This window comes from Sceloporus occidentalis, unplaced genomic scaffold (assembly GCF_023333645.1).
Source record: "Sceloporus occidentalis isolate IW3139 unplaced genomic scaffold, rSceOcc1.0.p SCAF_2, whole genome shotgun sequence".
NCBI lineage: Eukaryota > Metazoa > Chordata > Lepidosauria > Squamata > Phrynosomatidae > Sceloporus > Sceloporus occidentalis.
Genome location: NW_028316982.1, coordinates 265,780,599 through 265,801,452, shown reverse-complemented (window position 1 = coordinate 265,801,452; position 20,854 = coordinate 265,780,599).

The following is a 20,854-nucleotide window of genomic DNA, read 5'->3' as shown; positions in this document are numbered from 1 at the left end:
ATTTAGGGACAGAAATCAGGTAGCTGATGTTAAATGCAAATTCCAGTAGCCCCAACCAGAAGAAGATTTGATGGCCACCTCTCTGGGGTGCTTTAGCGGTGGATTTCTGTATTGGATGAAGATTGGACTAGGTTGCATTTTAGGGTTTATTTCAACCCTATGACTCAATGATTCTGTAGAACCCATTTCAAACATAAATAAACATCGTCATTTCTCTTTGCAATTGTCAGAGGTAAAATTAAGTGAAAATATAGCATGGTGTGTGTGTGTGTGTGTGTGTGTGTGTGTGTGTGTGTGTGGAGGGGTTTTCCAAGCTCAGTCATGCATAGGAGAGACCTACTGAAAAGAATAATTAATTTAATCATGACCTAATTAAGTTCCATGGATTTTAATGGGTCTACCCAATAAAGCATGGCAAAGTCTAGAACCAATTCACAATGTATTAAATCTCTCTTGCTCACTCTCTTTCTCAGTTTTGCAGATCTCTATTCTTTCCTGTTTTTAGAGTCACCATACGCTAGAAACAAGACAAATGTCCTCAAGAAATCAAACTGGAAGAAATTAAGGTTGTAAAGCAATCATAATTTGGATAGACATTCTGTTGATTATACACAATAGTCATATATGCTGCTGTGTCAAGGGCTTTCAGTTTGTTTGCATCCTCTTCCACCTCCGCACTTACAGTCTACATTTATGGTTTCATAAAACATTGCAAAAATCCTAGGGTTCTATATGGAGGAGCCATGACAATTAAAACAGTGTCAAACTGAATTAATTCTGTAATGTGGCAGCAGATGTAGAGGAGATGTAGAGGATACGTAGGGTCTGAAAGCTGTGGCAAAAGTGCCTATGTAATATGCTGTATGCAACCTTCAGAAAGTAACAACAGAAGAATGGAAAATATGTAGTGTCTATTCTAATAATAACACACAATGGCTGAAATCCCAGACTAAAAAGGCAGAGTGTAACTTTACATTCGCCTCATTAGTGAAGTGTGATCTAGCATAACCAAATGCATGTTCACATTTGGATGTGCACCACTGGAAGTGCACATCATGCACATACATGCAAATTACAAATATATTCCAAGATGCAGTTGATGCTCCATGTATAATAACCCCGCTTCTCTTCTACAATCTTGAACTGAACACAGCTGTTTCAGCATTGGATGAAAATGATGAAACACTTCCATAGTGGAACCTAGGCATGTGTGAGACACTGACAGGTTTCTGGACAATAATAATCTAGAACTTAAAATACTGTAACTTAGAATAATCAACAATCCAGAATTTTTTAAAATATCTGGGGAAACTATTTCCACAGAAATGGTGCATTTCAAAGAGACATTGGAAGACAAAGGGTCCCATGTGAATGTCCAGGTTGAAAGAGAGGGAGGGAGTGTTTCCTTTTATGAAATAATGCTTAATACAAAGAAGGGGTAAGTTGCAATGCATATGCTCCATTATCCTGTTTTATAGGTCCCTTGAGTTCAGAGCAAATGCAATCACTGTAGCAGTAGCTGTTTGTGTTATTATAAACACACATGGGCATTAGAGAGGCACAGTCCTCTCGTCCCTGCTCCCTCTCCATTCTCTTCCTTTCTTTCTCCTATAGACCTTCAGTTTACTCGCTTTTACTTATGATTCTGCCAAATATATCCCTTTCTAGGAAGGATATATTGAACCTGTCAACTTTATTTAAAATAAAGCTAAAGCAGGGGAAATGCAGAAGTATGTCAGGCAGCCAGGTACATGCTAAGGCATTCCAGACAAGGCTTTGCTCCACTTAGCTGGATACAAATCCTCCAGATGTCGAGGAAGGCACTGGGGAAAAAGGTGGATGATATATGGCAAGTGCAAAAAAAATGATGCAGTGATAGATGAGGCTGCAAAAAGGCAGCCTGCAAACCCCTTTCGTTGTTGCTCACAACTGCTTTGGAATTGCAAACTGCTATTTATACAGTCAAAGCTGCCAGTAATCCGTCAACATGGAAGTGAAGCCTTACTGTTCATACAACTTTGGGGGGAGGGGGCTAATGTTGTGAGAGCAGAGTTTGGAGAATTAGCTTTTTTGTTTAAGTAGTGAGTTGCCATTATAGTTCATTCTATATATCTTAGCTTTCCAATATAGTCAGTTAAGTTGCCATTTTTGAAATGTACTTCTTTTCTGTTTCTTAAATGTTCTCCGAACAGTTATTTAACCTAACTCTGAATGTCATATCCTGATGGCTTGTGGCTTAATACAATCCTCTCCCTTCCACATACCTTTTAGCATTTCACAGATGAAATCTGGAACGGGTGTGACTAAGCAACATCAGAGTGTGGTCAAGAGGGCAAAAGTTATTAATGAGGTAGAACACACAAACTAGATGAGTCTGCAGTGTTTTGCTTTTGCCTGAGTCTACTGGGAAGGTCAAAATTCCACTCCTTACTCTCTCCTTCCTGAGAAGTTAATGGAATGCAAACTACCCTTGCATTTTGAGCTAAGTTTGCAGAAATTGGAGCAAGCTGATGACAAAAGGGGATGCGACAGGAGGAGAGAAACCGGAATATTTTAAAAGCTGCTGAAAAAGTGGGACAACATAGGCTTAATTGGGACTGTTTCAGCCAAATAGTGACAGCCATTCTGCAGCTAAATACTATTTTTTCATAGAGATTCCAGGCTTCCCTACATTGTTTTTTAGCCTGACATTAAAAACGGAAGTATATTCCCTGGCCCCACACTTTGGAATAATTTCATGTACGAAAGAAGCCTCAGAATTAAATATCATATGCTAATAGGAGGGCCAACATGAAATTGCATTGCATTGCATTGATTTGCATTGCATTTGTTCCATAAGTTCCAATAATAGGAAAGTTGTATCTTGTAAGTGCTCGTTTTGATTGGCAAGAGACTCATAACCTGGTTCTGAATAAGTCATTACGGTGCTCAGGCAAAGCTCAACATTTCCCACTTACAGATATTGGATCAAAAGACTCAGCGAAACGAGTGACAGTTCATCGAAACACTCTGTTTCAAAACCGTGTATCATGTAATCACTAATGCAACTGAAAAATAGTACAAAAGCAATGCCTGAGCTAGAAATTATAGTGCTCTGTCTGCTGTGATTACAGTTTCTTCTGAATATATTGATGAAAGCTCTATTGTATTTAGACATCATAGACCATTTGGGGCTGGGGGGCAATCACAAACCTTACAAAAGATCTCTACAAAAGTGCTGCTCACCTTGAAGTTGAGAATATAACAGAGGCCAACGAATTAATACTCCCCACGCAACAAGACCACACACAAGGAAAGCGTTCTTGACAGCTGCTGTTCATCTTTATTTCTGTGGTGCAGCAGAACCTTGGAGAAACCCTGTCCAGGTCTTAGAAGTGAGAGGGGAGGGAATTGATTATGGCAAGTGCAAGCAGAAGAGAAGACAACCAACTGTTGCATTTCCAGACCACGTTTGAGTTGTGTCTGGATAAGTATGATAGATGTCAAAGGGGAGTAATGGTTTCTGTAGACCCCCTTGGTTAGCTTCCCTTCATTTCTTCTCAACTCTTTCATTTCCTCTCAAGTCCTTCTGTCTTTCTTTTAGAGAGTGCAGTTGCTGCAATTAACATAAGGGCAGGGATGGAAAAAACAATCAAAAATATATACCAATGGGTTTAAAAGCCACACGGCTGGTAGTCTATTTAGGAGGGTACAGTTGGCCCTCCATATCCATGAATTCTTCATCCACAGATTCAAGCATCCATGACTTGAAAATATTTTAAAAATAAAATAAATAATAAAATAATAAAACTTTTATTTATATCCTGCCTCTTTGTCAATGACAATCGAGGAGGCTTACTATACAAGTTAAAAATTCATATAAAATCCCATATCCCTATAATCCACCCTCCCCTAAAATTAAAAAAATAAATAAATAAATTCCAAAAAGCAAACTTTGAGTTTGCCAGGGGTCACCATTTTACTCTGCTTTTTATTTAATGGGAATTGCACATTCATGGATTTTGGTATCCATAAGAGGTTCTGGAACCAAACCCAAGGGGATACCAAGGGCCCACTGTCATAATACAAATTGAAGTTTATATTAGTGAGGGTGCTAGCAATGCAGCTAGGCTAATTCCCTCTCTGTTTTCTTTTTGTCAAAAGGCAAATCCCTTTTTATTTGTGTAGGCTTTTAATAGCAAATTGGATGTAAATAGATATGTCGGACTTTTAATGTCTTCATGTCTTTATTAAGATGATGTTTGAAAGTGTTTCAGTGTCTGTAATGCATAATTGTATAGTCATAATTTATTAACCTGAATCTCTTTGTTAGTCTCAACTACAGTAGAACTACTGAATCAATGGGATTCAACTATATGTTGACTCACCACTCAGTAGTTGGTTCAATAGGTTTGCTCTAGTTGGGATTAACAAGAAATTTTAAGACAGTGTACTTTCTTTTGTTGTTGTTTGCAGTCAAATTGGCTTAGACTTATGGTGACCCTATGAATGAGAGACTTCTAAGATCCCAGCTCAGGTCTTCCAAACTCAGGACCATAGCTTCTTTGGTTAAATCAATCCACCTGAAATAAAGTCTCTCTCTTTTCATATCGCATTCTATTTTCTCAAATAGTATTGCCTTTCTGATGAGTCGTGCCATCTCATGATATGTCCAAAGTATGATAGTCCCAGTTTAGTCATCTTGGCTTCTAGGGAGAGTTTCAGCTTGACTTGCTCATTCGTATGCCTTTTGGGAAGTCCATAGTATCTGTAGAGCACAACATTTCAACAGAGTTGATTTTCTTCCTTCAGGTTTCTTCACTGTCCAGCTTTCACATCCATGTGTAGAATCAAACTACAGTCAGCCCCTCCATATCCATGGATTAAAGCATCAATGACTTGAAAATATTTTTAAAATATGTGATCAGAATCCTGTTTGTGTCATACACCTATGCAAGATCTTATACACATTGTGTGTGTGTGTGTGTGTGTGTGTGTGTGTGTGTGCATTTGTGGAGCTTTACAAATACAATAATTTCTCATAAACCCATCTCCTATTGTGAGACCTAACTAGAGTAGAATCATTGAATCAATTCGGTTTAACTTTGTATTGTTTTCCTATTCAACAACCCGATTCAATGGGTCTATTCTAGTCAGGTCTGACAATAGGAAGTGGGCTTTTGTGAAATGATTGCATTTGTGAAACCATGCAGTTGCACATTCTTGAATGCAGTTGGATCCAGTCATGCAGTTGTACATTCTGGGATGATAGATAGCTATTCATCAATACCTCCAGTGTACTACAGTCAGCCCTTGGTATCAATGGATTCATCTATCCACAGTTTGAAAATATTTAAATATATATATATATATATATATATATATATATATATATATTCCAAAAAGCAAATGATGATTTTGCAGTTTTATATAAGGATCACCATTTTACTATGTCATTGCATGTAATGGGACTTCAGCATTCATGGATTTTGTCATCCACAGGGGATCCTGGAACCAAATCTTAGTGGATAACAATGGCCCATGGTATACTATGGCATGGATGATTCTGACTTTGGCAGTCAGTCTGCTGTTTTATTTACATATTTATTCATTGTGATTAAAGAATTTATATATCATATCCCAACCCACAAAGGCTCCCAGGGCAGTCCCACAAGGATTAAATATTTTACTAGGCCAAGTGAGATTTGTTAATATGCTATAACCTGCCTAGCATTCCAACTTTGGAAAACTAATGAAATGAGTAATTTAATAAATATACTTTGTTGGACAAAGGCAGCCTCCACACTGCAGAATTATTGGAGTTTGACACTACTTTAAATGTCAGAGCTCCAACCTTTGAAATCCTGAGACTTATAGTTAGTTGTGGCACCAGAGCTCTCTAACAGAGAAGGCCAAGTAGCTCACCAAACTACACATCCCAGAACTGAATAGTTCATGGCAGTTAAAACAGTGTTAAGCTACAGTGCTAATTCTTCAGTGAAGATGCAGCCAAATAGTCATATCAGCTACACAATGTCCTATAACATTACACCAAAACCTGGAATCAGCACTACTCCAATTTTCATTTATTTAATAGCAATGCACCAAGAACATGTGTAGCAGAACCTCTCAGTGGCTGGTGAATCTTCTATTGCATACTCTCTCTCTCTCTCTCTCTCTCTCTCTCTGTGTGTGTGTGTGTGTGTGTGTGTATGTGTGTGTGTGTTTGTCTCATTTATTTTCAGCTGAATTGTATCCCTTAGGTTCTCTTTTTTGGAAGAATGGAGCCCTCCAAAGATAGCTTTCTGAATAGCTCCTTGTTATAATCGAGAAAAGAAGGTTTTTGTTTTGTTTTGTTTTTTAAAATAACCCTTTGCAAACCCAGCTTCTGTATTTAAAATGCTGTTGATGCCCTGTACTAATTCTCATTATTCACCCTTTAGTTGGAGGTAATGCATTCACAATTGTAAAATGAAGAAAACAGGGTGATATGAATGGAAGCTGCTGCTAACACACACACACACACACACACACACACACACAAACACACACCACTTGCTGCATTTGTTTGTGTTTATGTAAGCAAAAAAAATTGGCATGCATTATCTTTTTATGAGCCTTGCGATTTATTCCGTTTTTGTTGTCAGACCTCTGGGAATGCATTCTATAAACTTTATTGAGACAAGATATCTAGAGGCGTTTGCATATATGTGAGCTCAGCACAATATTACTTTTTAATGCACTTTCGACTTTGCAGGGAGGCAATCGTCACATGTGAGGGTGGGGGGATGGATAAAAATGTCAAACAGTAATATTTGATTATGTTTAGCATCTGTAGCCGTTTCAGTTCATGAGGTCAGAAGGGGGGGGGGGGGAGTCCCAAATAATGACAAGATCATCACCACATATTAAACCAATCACCATTAAAACAGATTGACATGTTACAGCCAAGTAAATGTGATATGCAGAAGAAGAGGTAGTGGTTGGGATATCTGTATTCAAATTCCCATCAAAGAAAAAGTAGGGTAAGACACATCAGAAGGGATAATAATGGATCAAACCCATGGAACTATATGGCATGGATGAATTACAACACACTTTCTCACCCAGTGATGAGGGTTGATAAAGATGATCCACTCTGAACTAGTCATCCACTGCAAGAACATAGACGGCTGGTTTATACTGAGTGAGACCATTGGTCCATTTAATCCAGTATTGTCAACTCTGTCTGCAGCCCTGGTTCTACAGGGCTTCAGGCAGGAATTTTTCCTGGCATGAACCTGGAACCCTTTGTGGTCCTTGATGTTCCCCAGTACATGTACTAACCAAGGTTGAAAATATTTAGCAACTAAAATTAAAAGACTTGAGGTCTATTCAGGGTGGATAGTGAACACTATGGATAATATACAATGCTGTTATGCTCTCTTAGATCACATTGGCTTTTGGATACACAACTAGTATCTGTGGGTATCTTCTGAAGCTTTCCCAGTATACCAGCTATGTCCCTTCCTGGAGAAGGGTGATCAGGGCATGGTTTTACGTTCTCTAGGAACAACCAACCTTATCCCTGTTATTTGAGGAAGTAGGCCAAGTCTACTAAAGTTCATGCTACAACTTCTTTCACACAGTTAGTCTCAAAGGTGCTTCAAGAGCCCTTTGCACCCTGCTAGAATGGTGCAACTAGTTGAGGTTATTGAGAATGTGTTGGTGGTTAGAGCCCTATTAGGAAAAACTTACTGATAGGGTCAATGTTATGCCTCCCTCTCACAAGGTAGTGGACACAGACAATCCACATGCACGAGTGTTTGGGGAGCAACTAGCAATAAGGCAAACAGCAAACAGTTGCAGCCCTAGCTGTTCCTCCTTGGTCATCAGTCTTTGTCGAAAAAATGGCCTAGTGCACAGGGCTAGTTACTGGATACAATATTTACACCATTCATGGAAAACATCCCCCATCCCAGCTCTGATAACTTGGCTTTCATTCTTGTCACTCCAGGCAATGGCTTCTCTGGACTATCCTTCTGTGCATCTCTTCACCTGGTTTGTTTCACTCGGATTGAATTTATCAACTTTTTGACCTTGGGACTGTTTCAATTCACACTAGCTGCATTCCTCACAGAGTTATTGATGACAGTCAATATATTTACTGTCACTTCTTCCTTCCCTGGTTTTAAATGGAATTTCTTGTGGTTTGGGAAGGGGATTGTGGTGGAATCATACTTGCAGGGTCAAAGCCAGTGCACATGATTTTCTTCCTTCCTTCTTTCCTTTTTGCCATATTTTAGCAATGCACACATGAGCACAGGTGAGGAGAGGGTAGGAGAGGACACAGAAGAAAAGAGGGGATTTATACTTCTGCAAACTGTGCATATACTGTGTTTTATCCAACATGTGAAAACATGGAAAAGCTGAGAATTTCTAAGATCCTGGCTCCAGTATGGAAATGAGATAAGATAACTTGAAAGTCCAAAATTAAACCAAATTTAGCCAGGTGGAATGGAAATCCATCATGGCATGGCAGGGAGTTGGACTGGATGGCCCTTGTTGTCTCTTCTAACTCTATGATTCTATGATTCTATGAACTGTCTCTGGATTCCCCACTCCAAACATGCATCTGAGGAAGCACACTGACACCTATGAAAGTTCATGCTACCAGCTTCTTTCTTTCAGTTAGTCTCAAAGGTGCTACAGACTAATTTTCCAGACTAACACAGGTATATCTTTGAATTCTCCTAAATTATGGAATACTTGCAATACAAGTAAAGCTTATAATGAATAACCAAGAAGACCGGATGAATTCTAAGGTTTTAATTTCTGCTCTAGAAATTGGAGTGAGGATGCCATTTACTCAAGCTATGTGGTATATTGTTCCTGAGTGTCTTTCATCACTCAGGCATGGCATGACAACTGACCACACATATGAACATATTTATTTATAAGACCTATGAACTACTTTTCTAACTCACCTAAGAGAACAGCCTTCCAAAAAAATAAAAAATAAAAGAACAGAACAGAACAGAAAAAGTACAAAATCCCAATTATAACTGAAGCAAATGCTAAACTGAAATAACACATGGTTTTTTAAAAATCTGATAAAGCAAGGAGTAAAGTCAAATGAAGGCTATTGAGATCAGCAGTTAATAGCAGATGTCTTTAAAAAGAAACTGGGTTTCAAGTGGCTACAGACATTATAGAAGAAATGGTCTAACATAATCTCTTGAGTGACAGTCTTCCATAGTTTTGGTGCCACCAGCTTCCAAGGCCAGATCTCACATTAAGGTAGTGCATTTCCCTGTGATGATAGACAATGCTGGCCTGTTGTTAAGATGACATTCCACTGTTGAATTCAAAGACATAGCTGTGTTAGTCTGGAATATCAGTATGAAAAGGAATCTTGTAGCATCATTGAGACTACTAGTTGTGTGAATGAAGTTGTAGCATATGTTTTCATAGACTTGGACTACTTCCTCGGATGCATGGAGTGAACGTGTGCTCTAGAAGGACCTTTATAAGACTGTGCAAAAAGCCATAGAAATGCAAAACCTGTGGGTATGGTGATGAGGTGACAAATTCAGCTTTAACAATGAGGAACAAAGGCTGGAGGAAAGATGTTGCTTGTTTTAGTATAGTAGCATATTATTTTACTATTTTAGCATAGTACGGTGTTGTGTTTTATTGTTTATTTTTTATTATATATGTTGACGTTCCATTCTTCGGTGAAAAGGATGTTATAAATAAGCATTATTATTATTATTATTATTATTATTATTATTATTATTATTATTATTGGCCAGGGTGAGTGGATGTCCATATAATGCAGCTAGGGCTGCATTAGTGCCAGTTCTGAGTGATCTCTGCCATGGGGAAATACAGGACATTGATGGGATTTTATCTATTTTAATGCTGTACTGTTTAAAATCTATGCTTTGGTTTATACTCTTAATTTAATGTTTTATATGGTTTTAAGTCTATAGAAAGCTCAATATTATATGAACTTTTAACTCTTTGTACTTTTTAAAGCCATATGTGATTTTACTTGTATTTCTTGCAGCACAGGTCATCATGACCATGTGGTTAAGTGATCCTATGCATTGCATGTGAATGGATGTTGAAGCTTATAGGAGCACTATTGATGCACATCTGGACACCAGCTAGAAATGCCAGAGCAAAATAGAATTTCCCAATATCATTAGAATCATAGAACCATAGAATCATAGTGTTGGAAGAGACCACAAGGGCCATCCAGTCCAACCCCCTGCCAGGCAAGAAATGCACATCAAAAGAGCCCAGACAGAAGAGTCTGGTATGCATCGGAAGCATCTGTGTGCCTGGATAGATATCTTCATAATTAACTAACAAGATTTCATTGGATTTCTGCAATGTAGCTACAGATGTGAAAAATTTCAAAATATAGACCATGATGCTGAATCTTGGCCATTATGCCCCATCAACATAACTGGCTCCACATCCTCCACAATGAAATCAGTATGCTAGATTCTGGGCAAATACTGCCTAGTGAAATCAATGGTCATCATCCCTTCTCTGGGAGAGGAGGTAGTCTATAAAGTGGTCTTCATAGTCCCTTTTCACAAAGCTATAGGCTGGTTCAATTTATGGTGAATGTGTGAATTACCAATGAGAGGAATATACCATAATTGTTGTCAGTCAGCCAAATTATACTTGTGTATGTAGAACTCTATGTGGGCTGCGATTTCATGTTGACATACTCTTAAATAATTTTGCATGTTGCATTTTCCCAAATTACTAGCTCACAGTTTTTGTGAAGTCCTCCGCCTGGTACTCCATCTGTTACCCAACAGGTAGAATTCCAAGCAATTTGCTATATTGGCACCCTGAGACTACACACATTTGCTTGTACACAAGGCCTTCTGATTTTCAGCTAACCTGCCTTGATGAGGTCATACCGAGGCTCACAAACTGCTCTAGAGCTGACACTGAATAAATGTTTGGCATGGCTGGGGGAAGGATAAAGATATTCAGAAAACTTTTGCAAAATGCATGGCAATAAATATTTGATTAAATATATACGTAGAGGCATTCCATGAAAAGGATGATCAAACGCTTATGTTCAAAGTTTCAACATTGTGTCACAAGAGATTCCCCATAAACGCCTAAGTATATTCAAGAACACAGAGACCATAATCTTGTTGGTATTTATTTCTCTTTCTTCCATATACACACACTGTCCTTTATTAATCTACTTGTACTTTTTAAGTCATTGTACAGTCCAATTGTAAATACTTCACATGGAGCTGGACATTCTTGGATGGTGTAAAACTATATGTCAGTGCCTTCAATGCACCATCTCATTCACTGAGATTCTGGAAACAGACATCCCACATTCCCCATTGCACAATGGGACAATGCTCAAGCACACTGTTAGATATAAATCTGATTGCATAGCACTTGTATGCAGTATTTAACCAGTAAAGATTTCCAGTATCTTGGGTCAAACATTCATCAGAATGGAGACTGCAGTCAAGAAATCAGACAAACACTAGAAACTGAAAAGGCAGCTATGAAAGAATTAGACAAGATCCTAAAGAGTAAAGAGATACAACTGAGCATTAAAGTTAGAACCATCCAAGCCATAGTACTCCCCATCACCATGTATGGATGTGAGAGCAGATGAGAAGAAGATCAATTCCTAGTAGTTTAATTCTACTTTAATGCCGTCTTTTGTATGTTTTTAAACTGTGTTGTTTTTTAACTTGTAATCCGCTTTGTATCTCAATTTTGGGGGGAAATGGGATGATGATGATGATGATGATAATTTGAGATGTGGTGCTGGAGAAGAGTGCTGCAGATACCATGGACAGTCAAAAAGACAAACAAATGAGATTAACTGTTTATTGTTGCTGTCTACCTTCAATTCATTTCTGACTTATGAAGACCTTAAGGCAAACCTGTCATGGGATTCTCTTGGGTGGTTCTTCATGGGTGGTTGCCTTTGCCTCCCTCTGAGGCTAACAGAGTGTGATTTCCCCCAGGTCACCCAATGGGTTTCCATGGTCAACTGGAGATTTGAATCCTCATCTCCAGGGTTGTAGTCTAGCACTCCAACAACTACACCACAGTGCCTGTCATTAGCAGTTTATGGAAGTGTATTTACAGTTCTTAGCCCAATACATCTACAAATCCCAGGATTCCTCAGAAAGCAACCATGGCAGTTAGTGGAATTATAACACTATATTGTGTAGCATGAACAGACCTTAGGCTAGATTTTGAAGCCAGTACTTCTACAGTACCTATGTCCAATTAAGTTTGGAAAATTGGGGTCTGAGAAATTAAGAACATGAAGAAGAAGGAACTAACCAACTTCCATGATCTTTGGCATTGGACAAACATTCGTGTTCTCATTCATTGTTTTACAGGCATGGAGTTTTGCTGGCAAATTATGTATTCACAGTGATATGTTTGCAATGTTGCAGAGATTAGATTAGTGCTTATTTATTGAAAACACTCTTCCAGTCTTTCACAAGCCATTGTGATACAATCTGGATAATGAAATTCACAGCTTCCAGTTCCACTTGTAGGAAGCTTGCTTACCAGCCAAGACTATTTTTTTCTCTTCTTCTTTTGGTGAATCAACTGATATTAAAGGGAATCTCTTCCTTCACATTTCACTCAAGAAACTGTCATGGTGTATGAAGGCACTGGAATAGCAAGGTCATGAAAATTTAAACATGAACTAACTGTGCTCATCAACAAAGCAGCATAACTCTTGGCTGCTGCAGTCCAGTTGTGAAACAGATTATATCTCACCTTTCCCCCAATATAGGGACTCAAGGTGGTGATAGAGGCTCAAGGCAGCTGTTATGCAACAAAATAAGTTAATTGAATAAAAGGCAAAAAATACCCTTGCATTTGTAAGGAAATGTACACAAGTACATGGCTTATTAGAAAAGTTAATCATGCTTGGTAAAGTGGAGGGTCATTGGAAAAAAAGAAGACCACATTGCAAGTGAATAGACTCAGTCAAGGAAACCATGGTCCTGAGTCTGCAAGATCTGAGGTGTTGATGACAGGGGGACTTGGGGGTCTCTCGTTCACAAAGATGCTATTAAGTAAAAGTTGACTTCGTGGTAGTTAACAAGAACAATCACAACAATGAGATTCTAATCCTTCCTGGTAAAAAGAATTGGTTGCAAGCAACAAAGTCGTTAGGGAGCTACTGGAAGATTTATAGGCAGCTGCCTCTAGATACCAGGTGCTTGGTGAGTAAATGTCTCCTATTTCACAGATTCTGGGACCTATGAAGCTTCTCCTTATATTTTCTGTGATATTTGGTGGAAGAAGGTATGTCCTTGGTGTTTGTCACATCCTCCTGGGGAGTGGGGCCCTCAGCTGTTTCAGGACCCAGCTCCAGTTAGAGATTGCAGTTTTCTGGAGCCATACATTCCTGACAATTTGATTCCTGTGTGTCCAATTCTTCCTATTCCTAAGGATGATTTATAATACTAGGAAGTACATAAACCTTTATCTCTGTAATTTCACCACAGCAGTAGTGTACAGAACTGTGGGTTCCTAGAATGACTCTCAGTATGTCCTGGCAAAGTGTTATGATAGTTCATCCCATGATAGGTTTTATCAGAGACAGCAAAAAACAAATCATGAAGGGTGCCATTTCTTGAGGCAGCTCCCTACAGTTTATAATTTATAATGTATAATTCATACCTCCACGTTGGAGGACTGGGTGATGACATTCTTCAGCCTGCAAATACACTGCAAGTGCATTGCTCTGCAAATGTGCCTATGCGATTGTGCCTCATTACATCCCAATATTAGCTCCTTTGAAGTCCAGTTATTAGAATCCTTAATAGATTATTTTAAAATTTAATGGATTTGATAAATGAGGGGGTGAAATACACTCCACTTTTTTATATATAGTAACATGTGCAAAAAAAAAAAAAAAAAAAAATTGGAAAGATCTGCATAATATCATCTGCATTTCACTTTTCAAGAAGAGTGCCCAGGAGGGCTAATTCTATAACCTTTAACTCACATATCACCTTTCAGACTATGGACAGAAATGAGACATTTAACATAAATCTTGCTTTGTTCTTGAAAATGATGGGATTTTGAACAATACAAAAAGGGCCCCATTTGGCCATAATGGCTAGTTCCTGCCTGCTATGTATCAGCCAAGAAGCAATAATTAAAAATAGTTATGGGAAAGTCCAGATCATTTAAAAATGGAAGAAGGGGGAACCAATCAAAATATATTTTTTTATTTCCATGACAAGCAGCTGGCAGTAAAAGGATTTGAGTTAAAATTCAACAGAAAGGGTTTTCACCCACTTGGGTCTGAGTTTCTGCTTTTGGTTTGGGGGGTAAAAATCACAGATAATCCTAAGGAGGTATGCTAAAGTGCAGTTTTATAACCACTCATCTTGGAAGCATCTCAAAGCTTCCATACTTCTCCCTAAGCTGGATATCCTCACTGGGCAATTGTCTCTTGGGATCTATGTAACTCCTACTTGATCCTGACTATCAATAACTGCAATCTAAAACCATCACATCATTAACCCTTTGTTTATCCAAAGTGACTATACCCTTCAGCTGTGCTGTTCAGATAATGTGAGAGCGCATTATCATAACCCCTTATACTTGTTTTCATTATAGGGGGGAAACCTATAAATAAGGGACATAGGGAGAGAAGAATATTTTTGTATAGCAACCGAGTGGAATGTAACTCTTCCTAAACAGAATAATGCACCTTCATTGCCTGTCTTTCTGATCTTCTGGATGATTAAACTTACAGAAGAAACAGTAAATCTAACCCATATCTTTCTCTTTTCTTTTAGAAAGCAGGAACAGTGGACAACAGAAAAGCATAAATAAGTTAAATCATTTCTGTTTGAAGAAATTGTGCCACCAGGAAGGCAGACAGGAAGACAGGAAGGGAGGGAGGGAGGAAAAGAAGGGAAAAGAAAGAAAAGCAAGCAAACAAGTGGATGGACTCTATAAAAAAAACTACTCACTGGCGATAAATCTTAGTGACATCAATAGAGTGTACAAAACAACCAGCGCTATACCTTGCTCAGAGCAGAATCTGGAAGTATCCCATTCAATGCATGTGCTTGGTTTTACACAATCAGCTACTGGGGCATGTTGAATTTTACTCCATCTGGTTTAGTCCTCTCTTTAGGGTCACTCAGACTATGTTATAAACTGGTTTACAAATTGGCTTAAAAGGGGGTCATTCACACTTGCATTGTTTTTTCCTGATGCGAATTCAAGGTGGGGGGCAAATCCTGTGCATTTTCAAAAGAGCAAGTTCTGACAAGGATCCCCTCCTTCAGCATCTAACTCCTTTGGTACACAAAATGCAAAAGAAACTTCACTGAATATAAACATGTTTTAGGAAGAAATGTATACATGAAGTAAATTAAGTAAGGTCAATTTTTTTTGGTATGAATTTTAGTGCAGAAATTGAAACCTATTCTTGCAACCTAATATGAAACAAAACATGCAGGTGGAAGTTTAAAAAAGAAATTGAATTAAATTCCAATGCAGAGATTTTCACAACCACAGTGTATATTCATTTGTAAGCTTTTATTTTATTTTTTGAACAAAGGATTCCAATGAGAAATTTGGAGAAGTGTGATAACTGACAGTTTCAGTACAGATATGAATTCAAACACAAAATTGGAAAACATTCCAATTCCAATTAAAATGAGGACAAAATGAATTTCCCCATGCCCTGTTTTTAGTACAATTATTGCATACACTTCTTTATCCTGATCAATTGATTCGCTCAAATGGGCTTTGTTTGATATTCATCAAATTTGCCTCAGTGCAAGAGAATCTAAATTTAAGATAACATCCTGCTGAGCAAATCAATTGTCATTCAGATTTGCTCAGATGATGGATATATGTCTCCTTGCATTATGATTAATGCACAGAGCCAAAAGGAAAATTTCCCCCCAGAATAAAAAATAACTGCAACAATCTAAAGAGATTATTAGAAAACAAGACAGCTCACATTAATAAAATGTTATCTTTGGAGTCCTGGAAGTCTTTGATTAGAAAATCTGCTGCCTTTTAAAGGGAAGAAGGGTGTTTTTTTGGTTTACTAGGCCTGTATTCCAAAGGCAGAGACAGATAAGCTGGAATTCAGAGAACCACAGAATGAATCCTGGGTTCCCAGGAGAGCAGGGGAATAACTTCTGAATAATATAGTCAGGAGAGTGCTTTAAATGGCTACTACTGAGAAATGTTGTTGTGTGTCTTCAAGTCATTTCCAACTTAAGATGACTGTAAGGTGAACCTATTACTGGGCTTGGGGGGGGGGGAAAGTTTCATTTAGAGGGGGCTGACTTTGCCTTCCTCTGAGGCTGTGACAATATAAACTTTATCACACGGGCCCTAGAACGGGCCCATCATGTTCCAAAAAGGGGGCATGATGAGAAAGGGATGGGACAAGGAATGCATCTTACAGCACAGGGGAATGTCGCCTCTGCCACCGGGCGTTCCCATTGCGTTCTACATCCGTCCCAGAGGGAGCAATTTTTGAGAACGTTTTTGAACAGTTCTCAAAAATGGCCCCCTCTGGGACAGATGTAGAATGTGATGGGAACGTCCGGTGGCAGCGGTGGCGTTCCCCTGTGCCGTAAGATGTGTTCTTCATCCTATCCCCATTCTCATCACATCCCCTTTTTGGAACGTGATGGGTCCATTCTAGGGCCCGTGCAATAAAGTCCTATGACTTGCCCAGGGTCTCCCAGTGAGTTTCCTTGGCCAAGCAGGAATGTGTACTCTGTTTCTGAGAGTCATGGTGAAATCCTCAACTCACTGTGTCAATGGCCACAATTTTTTAAAATTTTTTAATGACAATCTTTATTTAATACTATAGATTATTGAAAACACACACACACAACATTTTTAATATAAATACAAAAATCACTCTTCTTCCCCCTCATTTCACAAGTGAATTTCGTTACTCCTTGAATCTTTCTTCTATTTAACTACATCTACTGTTACTCAACAGCTTTCTATATCTATATTGGCGGGTTACACACCACCATTAAAGTACGCGCTCTGCGCGTACTAGGGTTAGGGAGATGCGGTGCTTCCGCACCTCCCTAACCCTAATACGCGCTCTGCGCATAAAAAATGATGGCGGCCGTTCCAGACGGCCGCCACCATTTTTACCTAGCGGACGCTGTGCTTCCGCACGTGTCGCAGCGGCTATGATGCCGCAAGTGCACCAGCGGCGCTTCGCAGCGTCATAGCCGCGCCGTGAGAAGGAGCTCCATTTTGGAGCTCCTTTTTTGCTCCACGAGGGAGTTGTGCAGTTTGGCTGCTGCGACTCCCTCGCGGAGCAATCAGCAGTGCTGGGAGACCGCTGCAAAGTGGCGGTTTGTAACCCACCTCTGTTACATAAAGAAATGTAAGGGGGACTAGGGTTTCCTCACCAAGTATGTCAGGTTCTCTTTAAATGTTGGGGAAATTATCTTTGCAAGAGGCTGGGTAACTTTTAGGACTGTTGGCACCTGTTTATACCAGTAACAACTGAGAAGGACTCCAGGCTTGGGTGAATTAAGAAGGTTTTATTTAGAAAAAAGCAGCGTGCAATTAGACACATAATAGCAATTCACACAGGCACAGCATTCAGAGCTAACCAAAATGGAATTATGGAAATGGGACAGCAGAGTTTGAGGGGTTTAGAAAGGACTATATTTGCCTGTCTGAAGATTAGACCATGGAAAGTGGGAATGGCTCAGATTCGGGTATGAGGGAGACACAGAACGTACACGGAACACAGCAAGGGACAACTGTATGCATACTGTCTGCACAGAGGCTAAGATGCTGAGACAAATATTTTTACCTAAAATCTGGCCTCAAGTGGTGGGTCATCTTGCAAGGTAACAAAGACTTGATGTCCTTTTCCAGGAATTGACAATGGGATAAAGCCTGGTTGATGGCTTTAACTTTAGGATTATAGAAATAATAATAATAATAATAATAATAATAATAATAATAATAATAATAATAATAATAATTTTATTTTTACCCCACCCCCCGTGCAATGTAACCGGGATGGCTTACAACATTAAAACATACAATCCATATCCCACAAACCCACCCCTCCCATAAAATACAATTAAACAATTTACAACATAAAACATAGCTTAAAATAATAGCATTGGCAAGCAATGGCTACAACAAAAAATCAGGGATAAATAGGTTAGGCTTACTTCTCGTGGCCAGGTATCTATTCAGGAAAGGCCTGCTGGAAGAGATCCGTCTTAACAGCTTTTTAAAAGCTGTTTAGGGTGGTAATGTGATTGGATCTCATCCATCAGGCCATTCCATAATTTGGGAGCAGTTGCCGAAACGGTCCTCTGGGCGGTTGCAGATAGTCTAGTTTTTGTTGGTTGCAACAAGTTCCTCCCAGAGGATGTGAGTGTGCAGGGAGGATTATACGGAAGGAGGCAGTCCTGAAGATAGGTCGGAACAAAGCTAATTAGGGCTTTAAAGGTGATAACCAACACCTTGTATCCAACAGCTATTGGATCAGGACAACCAAAGGGTGAATGAAGAGGGGGGCTGGCTGGAAATGTGGCAGGGGATAGACAGAGATAACTGGCTTTTTACTTCAGGGCAATGAAACTTCCTTTCTCCCTTGGTGCAAAAGGCCATTCAACATGACCAATGGCCAAGAAACACTGATTCTTGATAGGAAAAAGAAACTGGGAATGCTGGAGAAGAAAGGGGGAATGAAACAGAATATTCTGGAAATGTGTATGCCTGGCTAGATGGAATACCAGAGAAAACTAATATTTTGCTGCAGGTTACACATTAGAAATATATTTCACACCTCATAGGTGTAATTGGGGAACAAAAAAGCATAGTGCTGTATCATTTTATGCAAACTGAATGGTCACTGCATTTATTTTAATTTATTTTATATCCCACCTTTATCCTAGTGCAGAACCCAAGCTGAGAACAAAGCCATTAAAGATGGAAAGAATATTTGAAAACATTTGCTAAATGTTTTTTTAAATGTTTTTTCAAGTGTTGAGAAATTCTGATGTGATAAATCTTGCACTGATGGGAATCTTTGCTGTTAAAGACATATCCTACACAAAATGTACGTGAATTTTCTGCAGAGAAAATAGCTTTTCTGTGCAGAAAGCCATATTTCTATGTAGATAAATTTCTGTGCAGAAAATACTGTTTCCTGTAAAGAAAATGAGTTCATTGGGGGTTTATTTTGTATAAAATTCACACATGTTTGATTTGCAACATTTTCTGCACAGGAAGCAGAATTTTCTTTGCAGCAAATATTTCTGCATGGAAATATTATTTTATGCACAGAAAAAGCTGTTTCCTGTGCAGAAAGTTTTCTGTGCAACACAACCTAATAATAATAATAATAATAATAATAATAATAATAATATATTGATATCCTGCCTCTCCATACAGATCGTGTAAATTATGTACATAATAAGTCTTTCTTACAGAGGGTAGAAAACTGCTATCTTTGAGAAGAAATTTAGTGAGGAATTCCTTTCTTAAAAGTCATCTGAGTGAATTACTAGAAGATAACTCTCAAATATTATTCTGCTTGCCCCTTTGTGTGAGGAAAACCTCTTCCACTTATTTTTCCCCTTTTTAACACAGAAGATATAAAATATTTCCCTTTACATCTAAGAAACAGGTTGATGAGAATAACAAAATCCATGCAAATGAAACAAAAGATTGCTTCCTTCAGCTTTATAGATATATTTACAATATGGAGACTGGAATTTGGCTATAAAAGAGATAGAAGGTTTAAGTAAAAAGAAGAACGTGCCAAGTGTCTGGAGAGGCATACAAATGATACAGGTAGATAGCACCTTAGAATTGCCCACTTCAGTGCTCTGTACTTGGCAAGGTGTTTGGTGTTTACTGCCTGGTGTTTAATACTGGTGATATAGCAACTATTGAATTTATTGGAGCACTCTCTGTTTTTATTAGATGTGAATTAATTAATTGATTACACTTGTAATCAGCCTTTTTAAAAAAACACCTTGATAGGTTATAAAAACATAAAATCTGCAATAGAAAATAGCCCATACATAGAATAAGCAAAAGCATAAAGTATAAGAATTTGACAGGAACATATTAAGAGGATGATGATGGTGGTGATGGTGATGTTGATGATTTCTAGAGTGTCTTGTTCCTAAAAAAAGATTTAATAGCTTGAAACCATTAATAATAATAATAATAATAATAATAATTTATTTATATGCCTCTCCTGTAAGATCGAGGCTGCTTACAGCATCAGGTAAACACAATATAAAATACAACATACAATTAAAATATATCCCATTAATTTCCCCCCACCATACTACAATAAAATCTCATTAAGAATTAAAAGAATTCAAAATTAAAAGAATTGCAGTAGTCAATAATCAAGCCAGTAAGAGACAAGGGGATGGGCAGTTTGGGCGTTCTCTATGATGGTTTGTGTCCATGGAAGACCGGGTGGATTATTCAGGGAAGGCCTGTCGGAAGTGATCCATCTTGACAGCCCTCCTCCAAAAGGCCATTCCACAATCTGGGTGTGGCTGATGAGAAGACCCTCTGGGAAACCATGGTCCACCTGGTCTTTATTGGTTGAAGAAGGTTCTTCCCAGAGGACTTAAGTGTGCAAGGCAGATTGTATGGAAGGAGGTGATCCCACAAGTACGTTGGACCCAAGCCATGTAGGGCTTTAAAGGTCATAACCAACACCTTGTACTGTGCCCAGAAACTAACAGGCAGCCAGTGAAGAGATTTTAAAATAGGAGTAATGTGGTCACATTAGTTATAGTTATTGTTGACTAGGAGAGGTCAATTGAATCAATGGAACATAAATAAT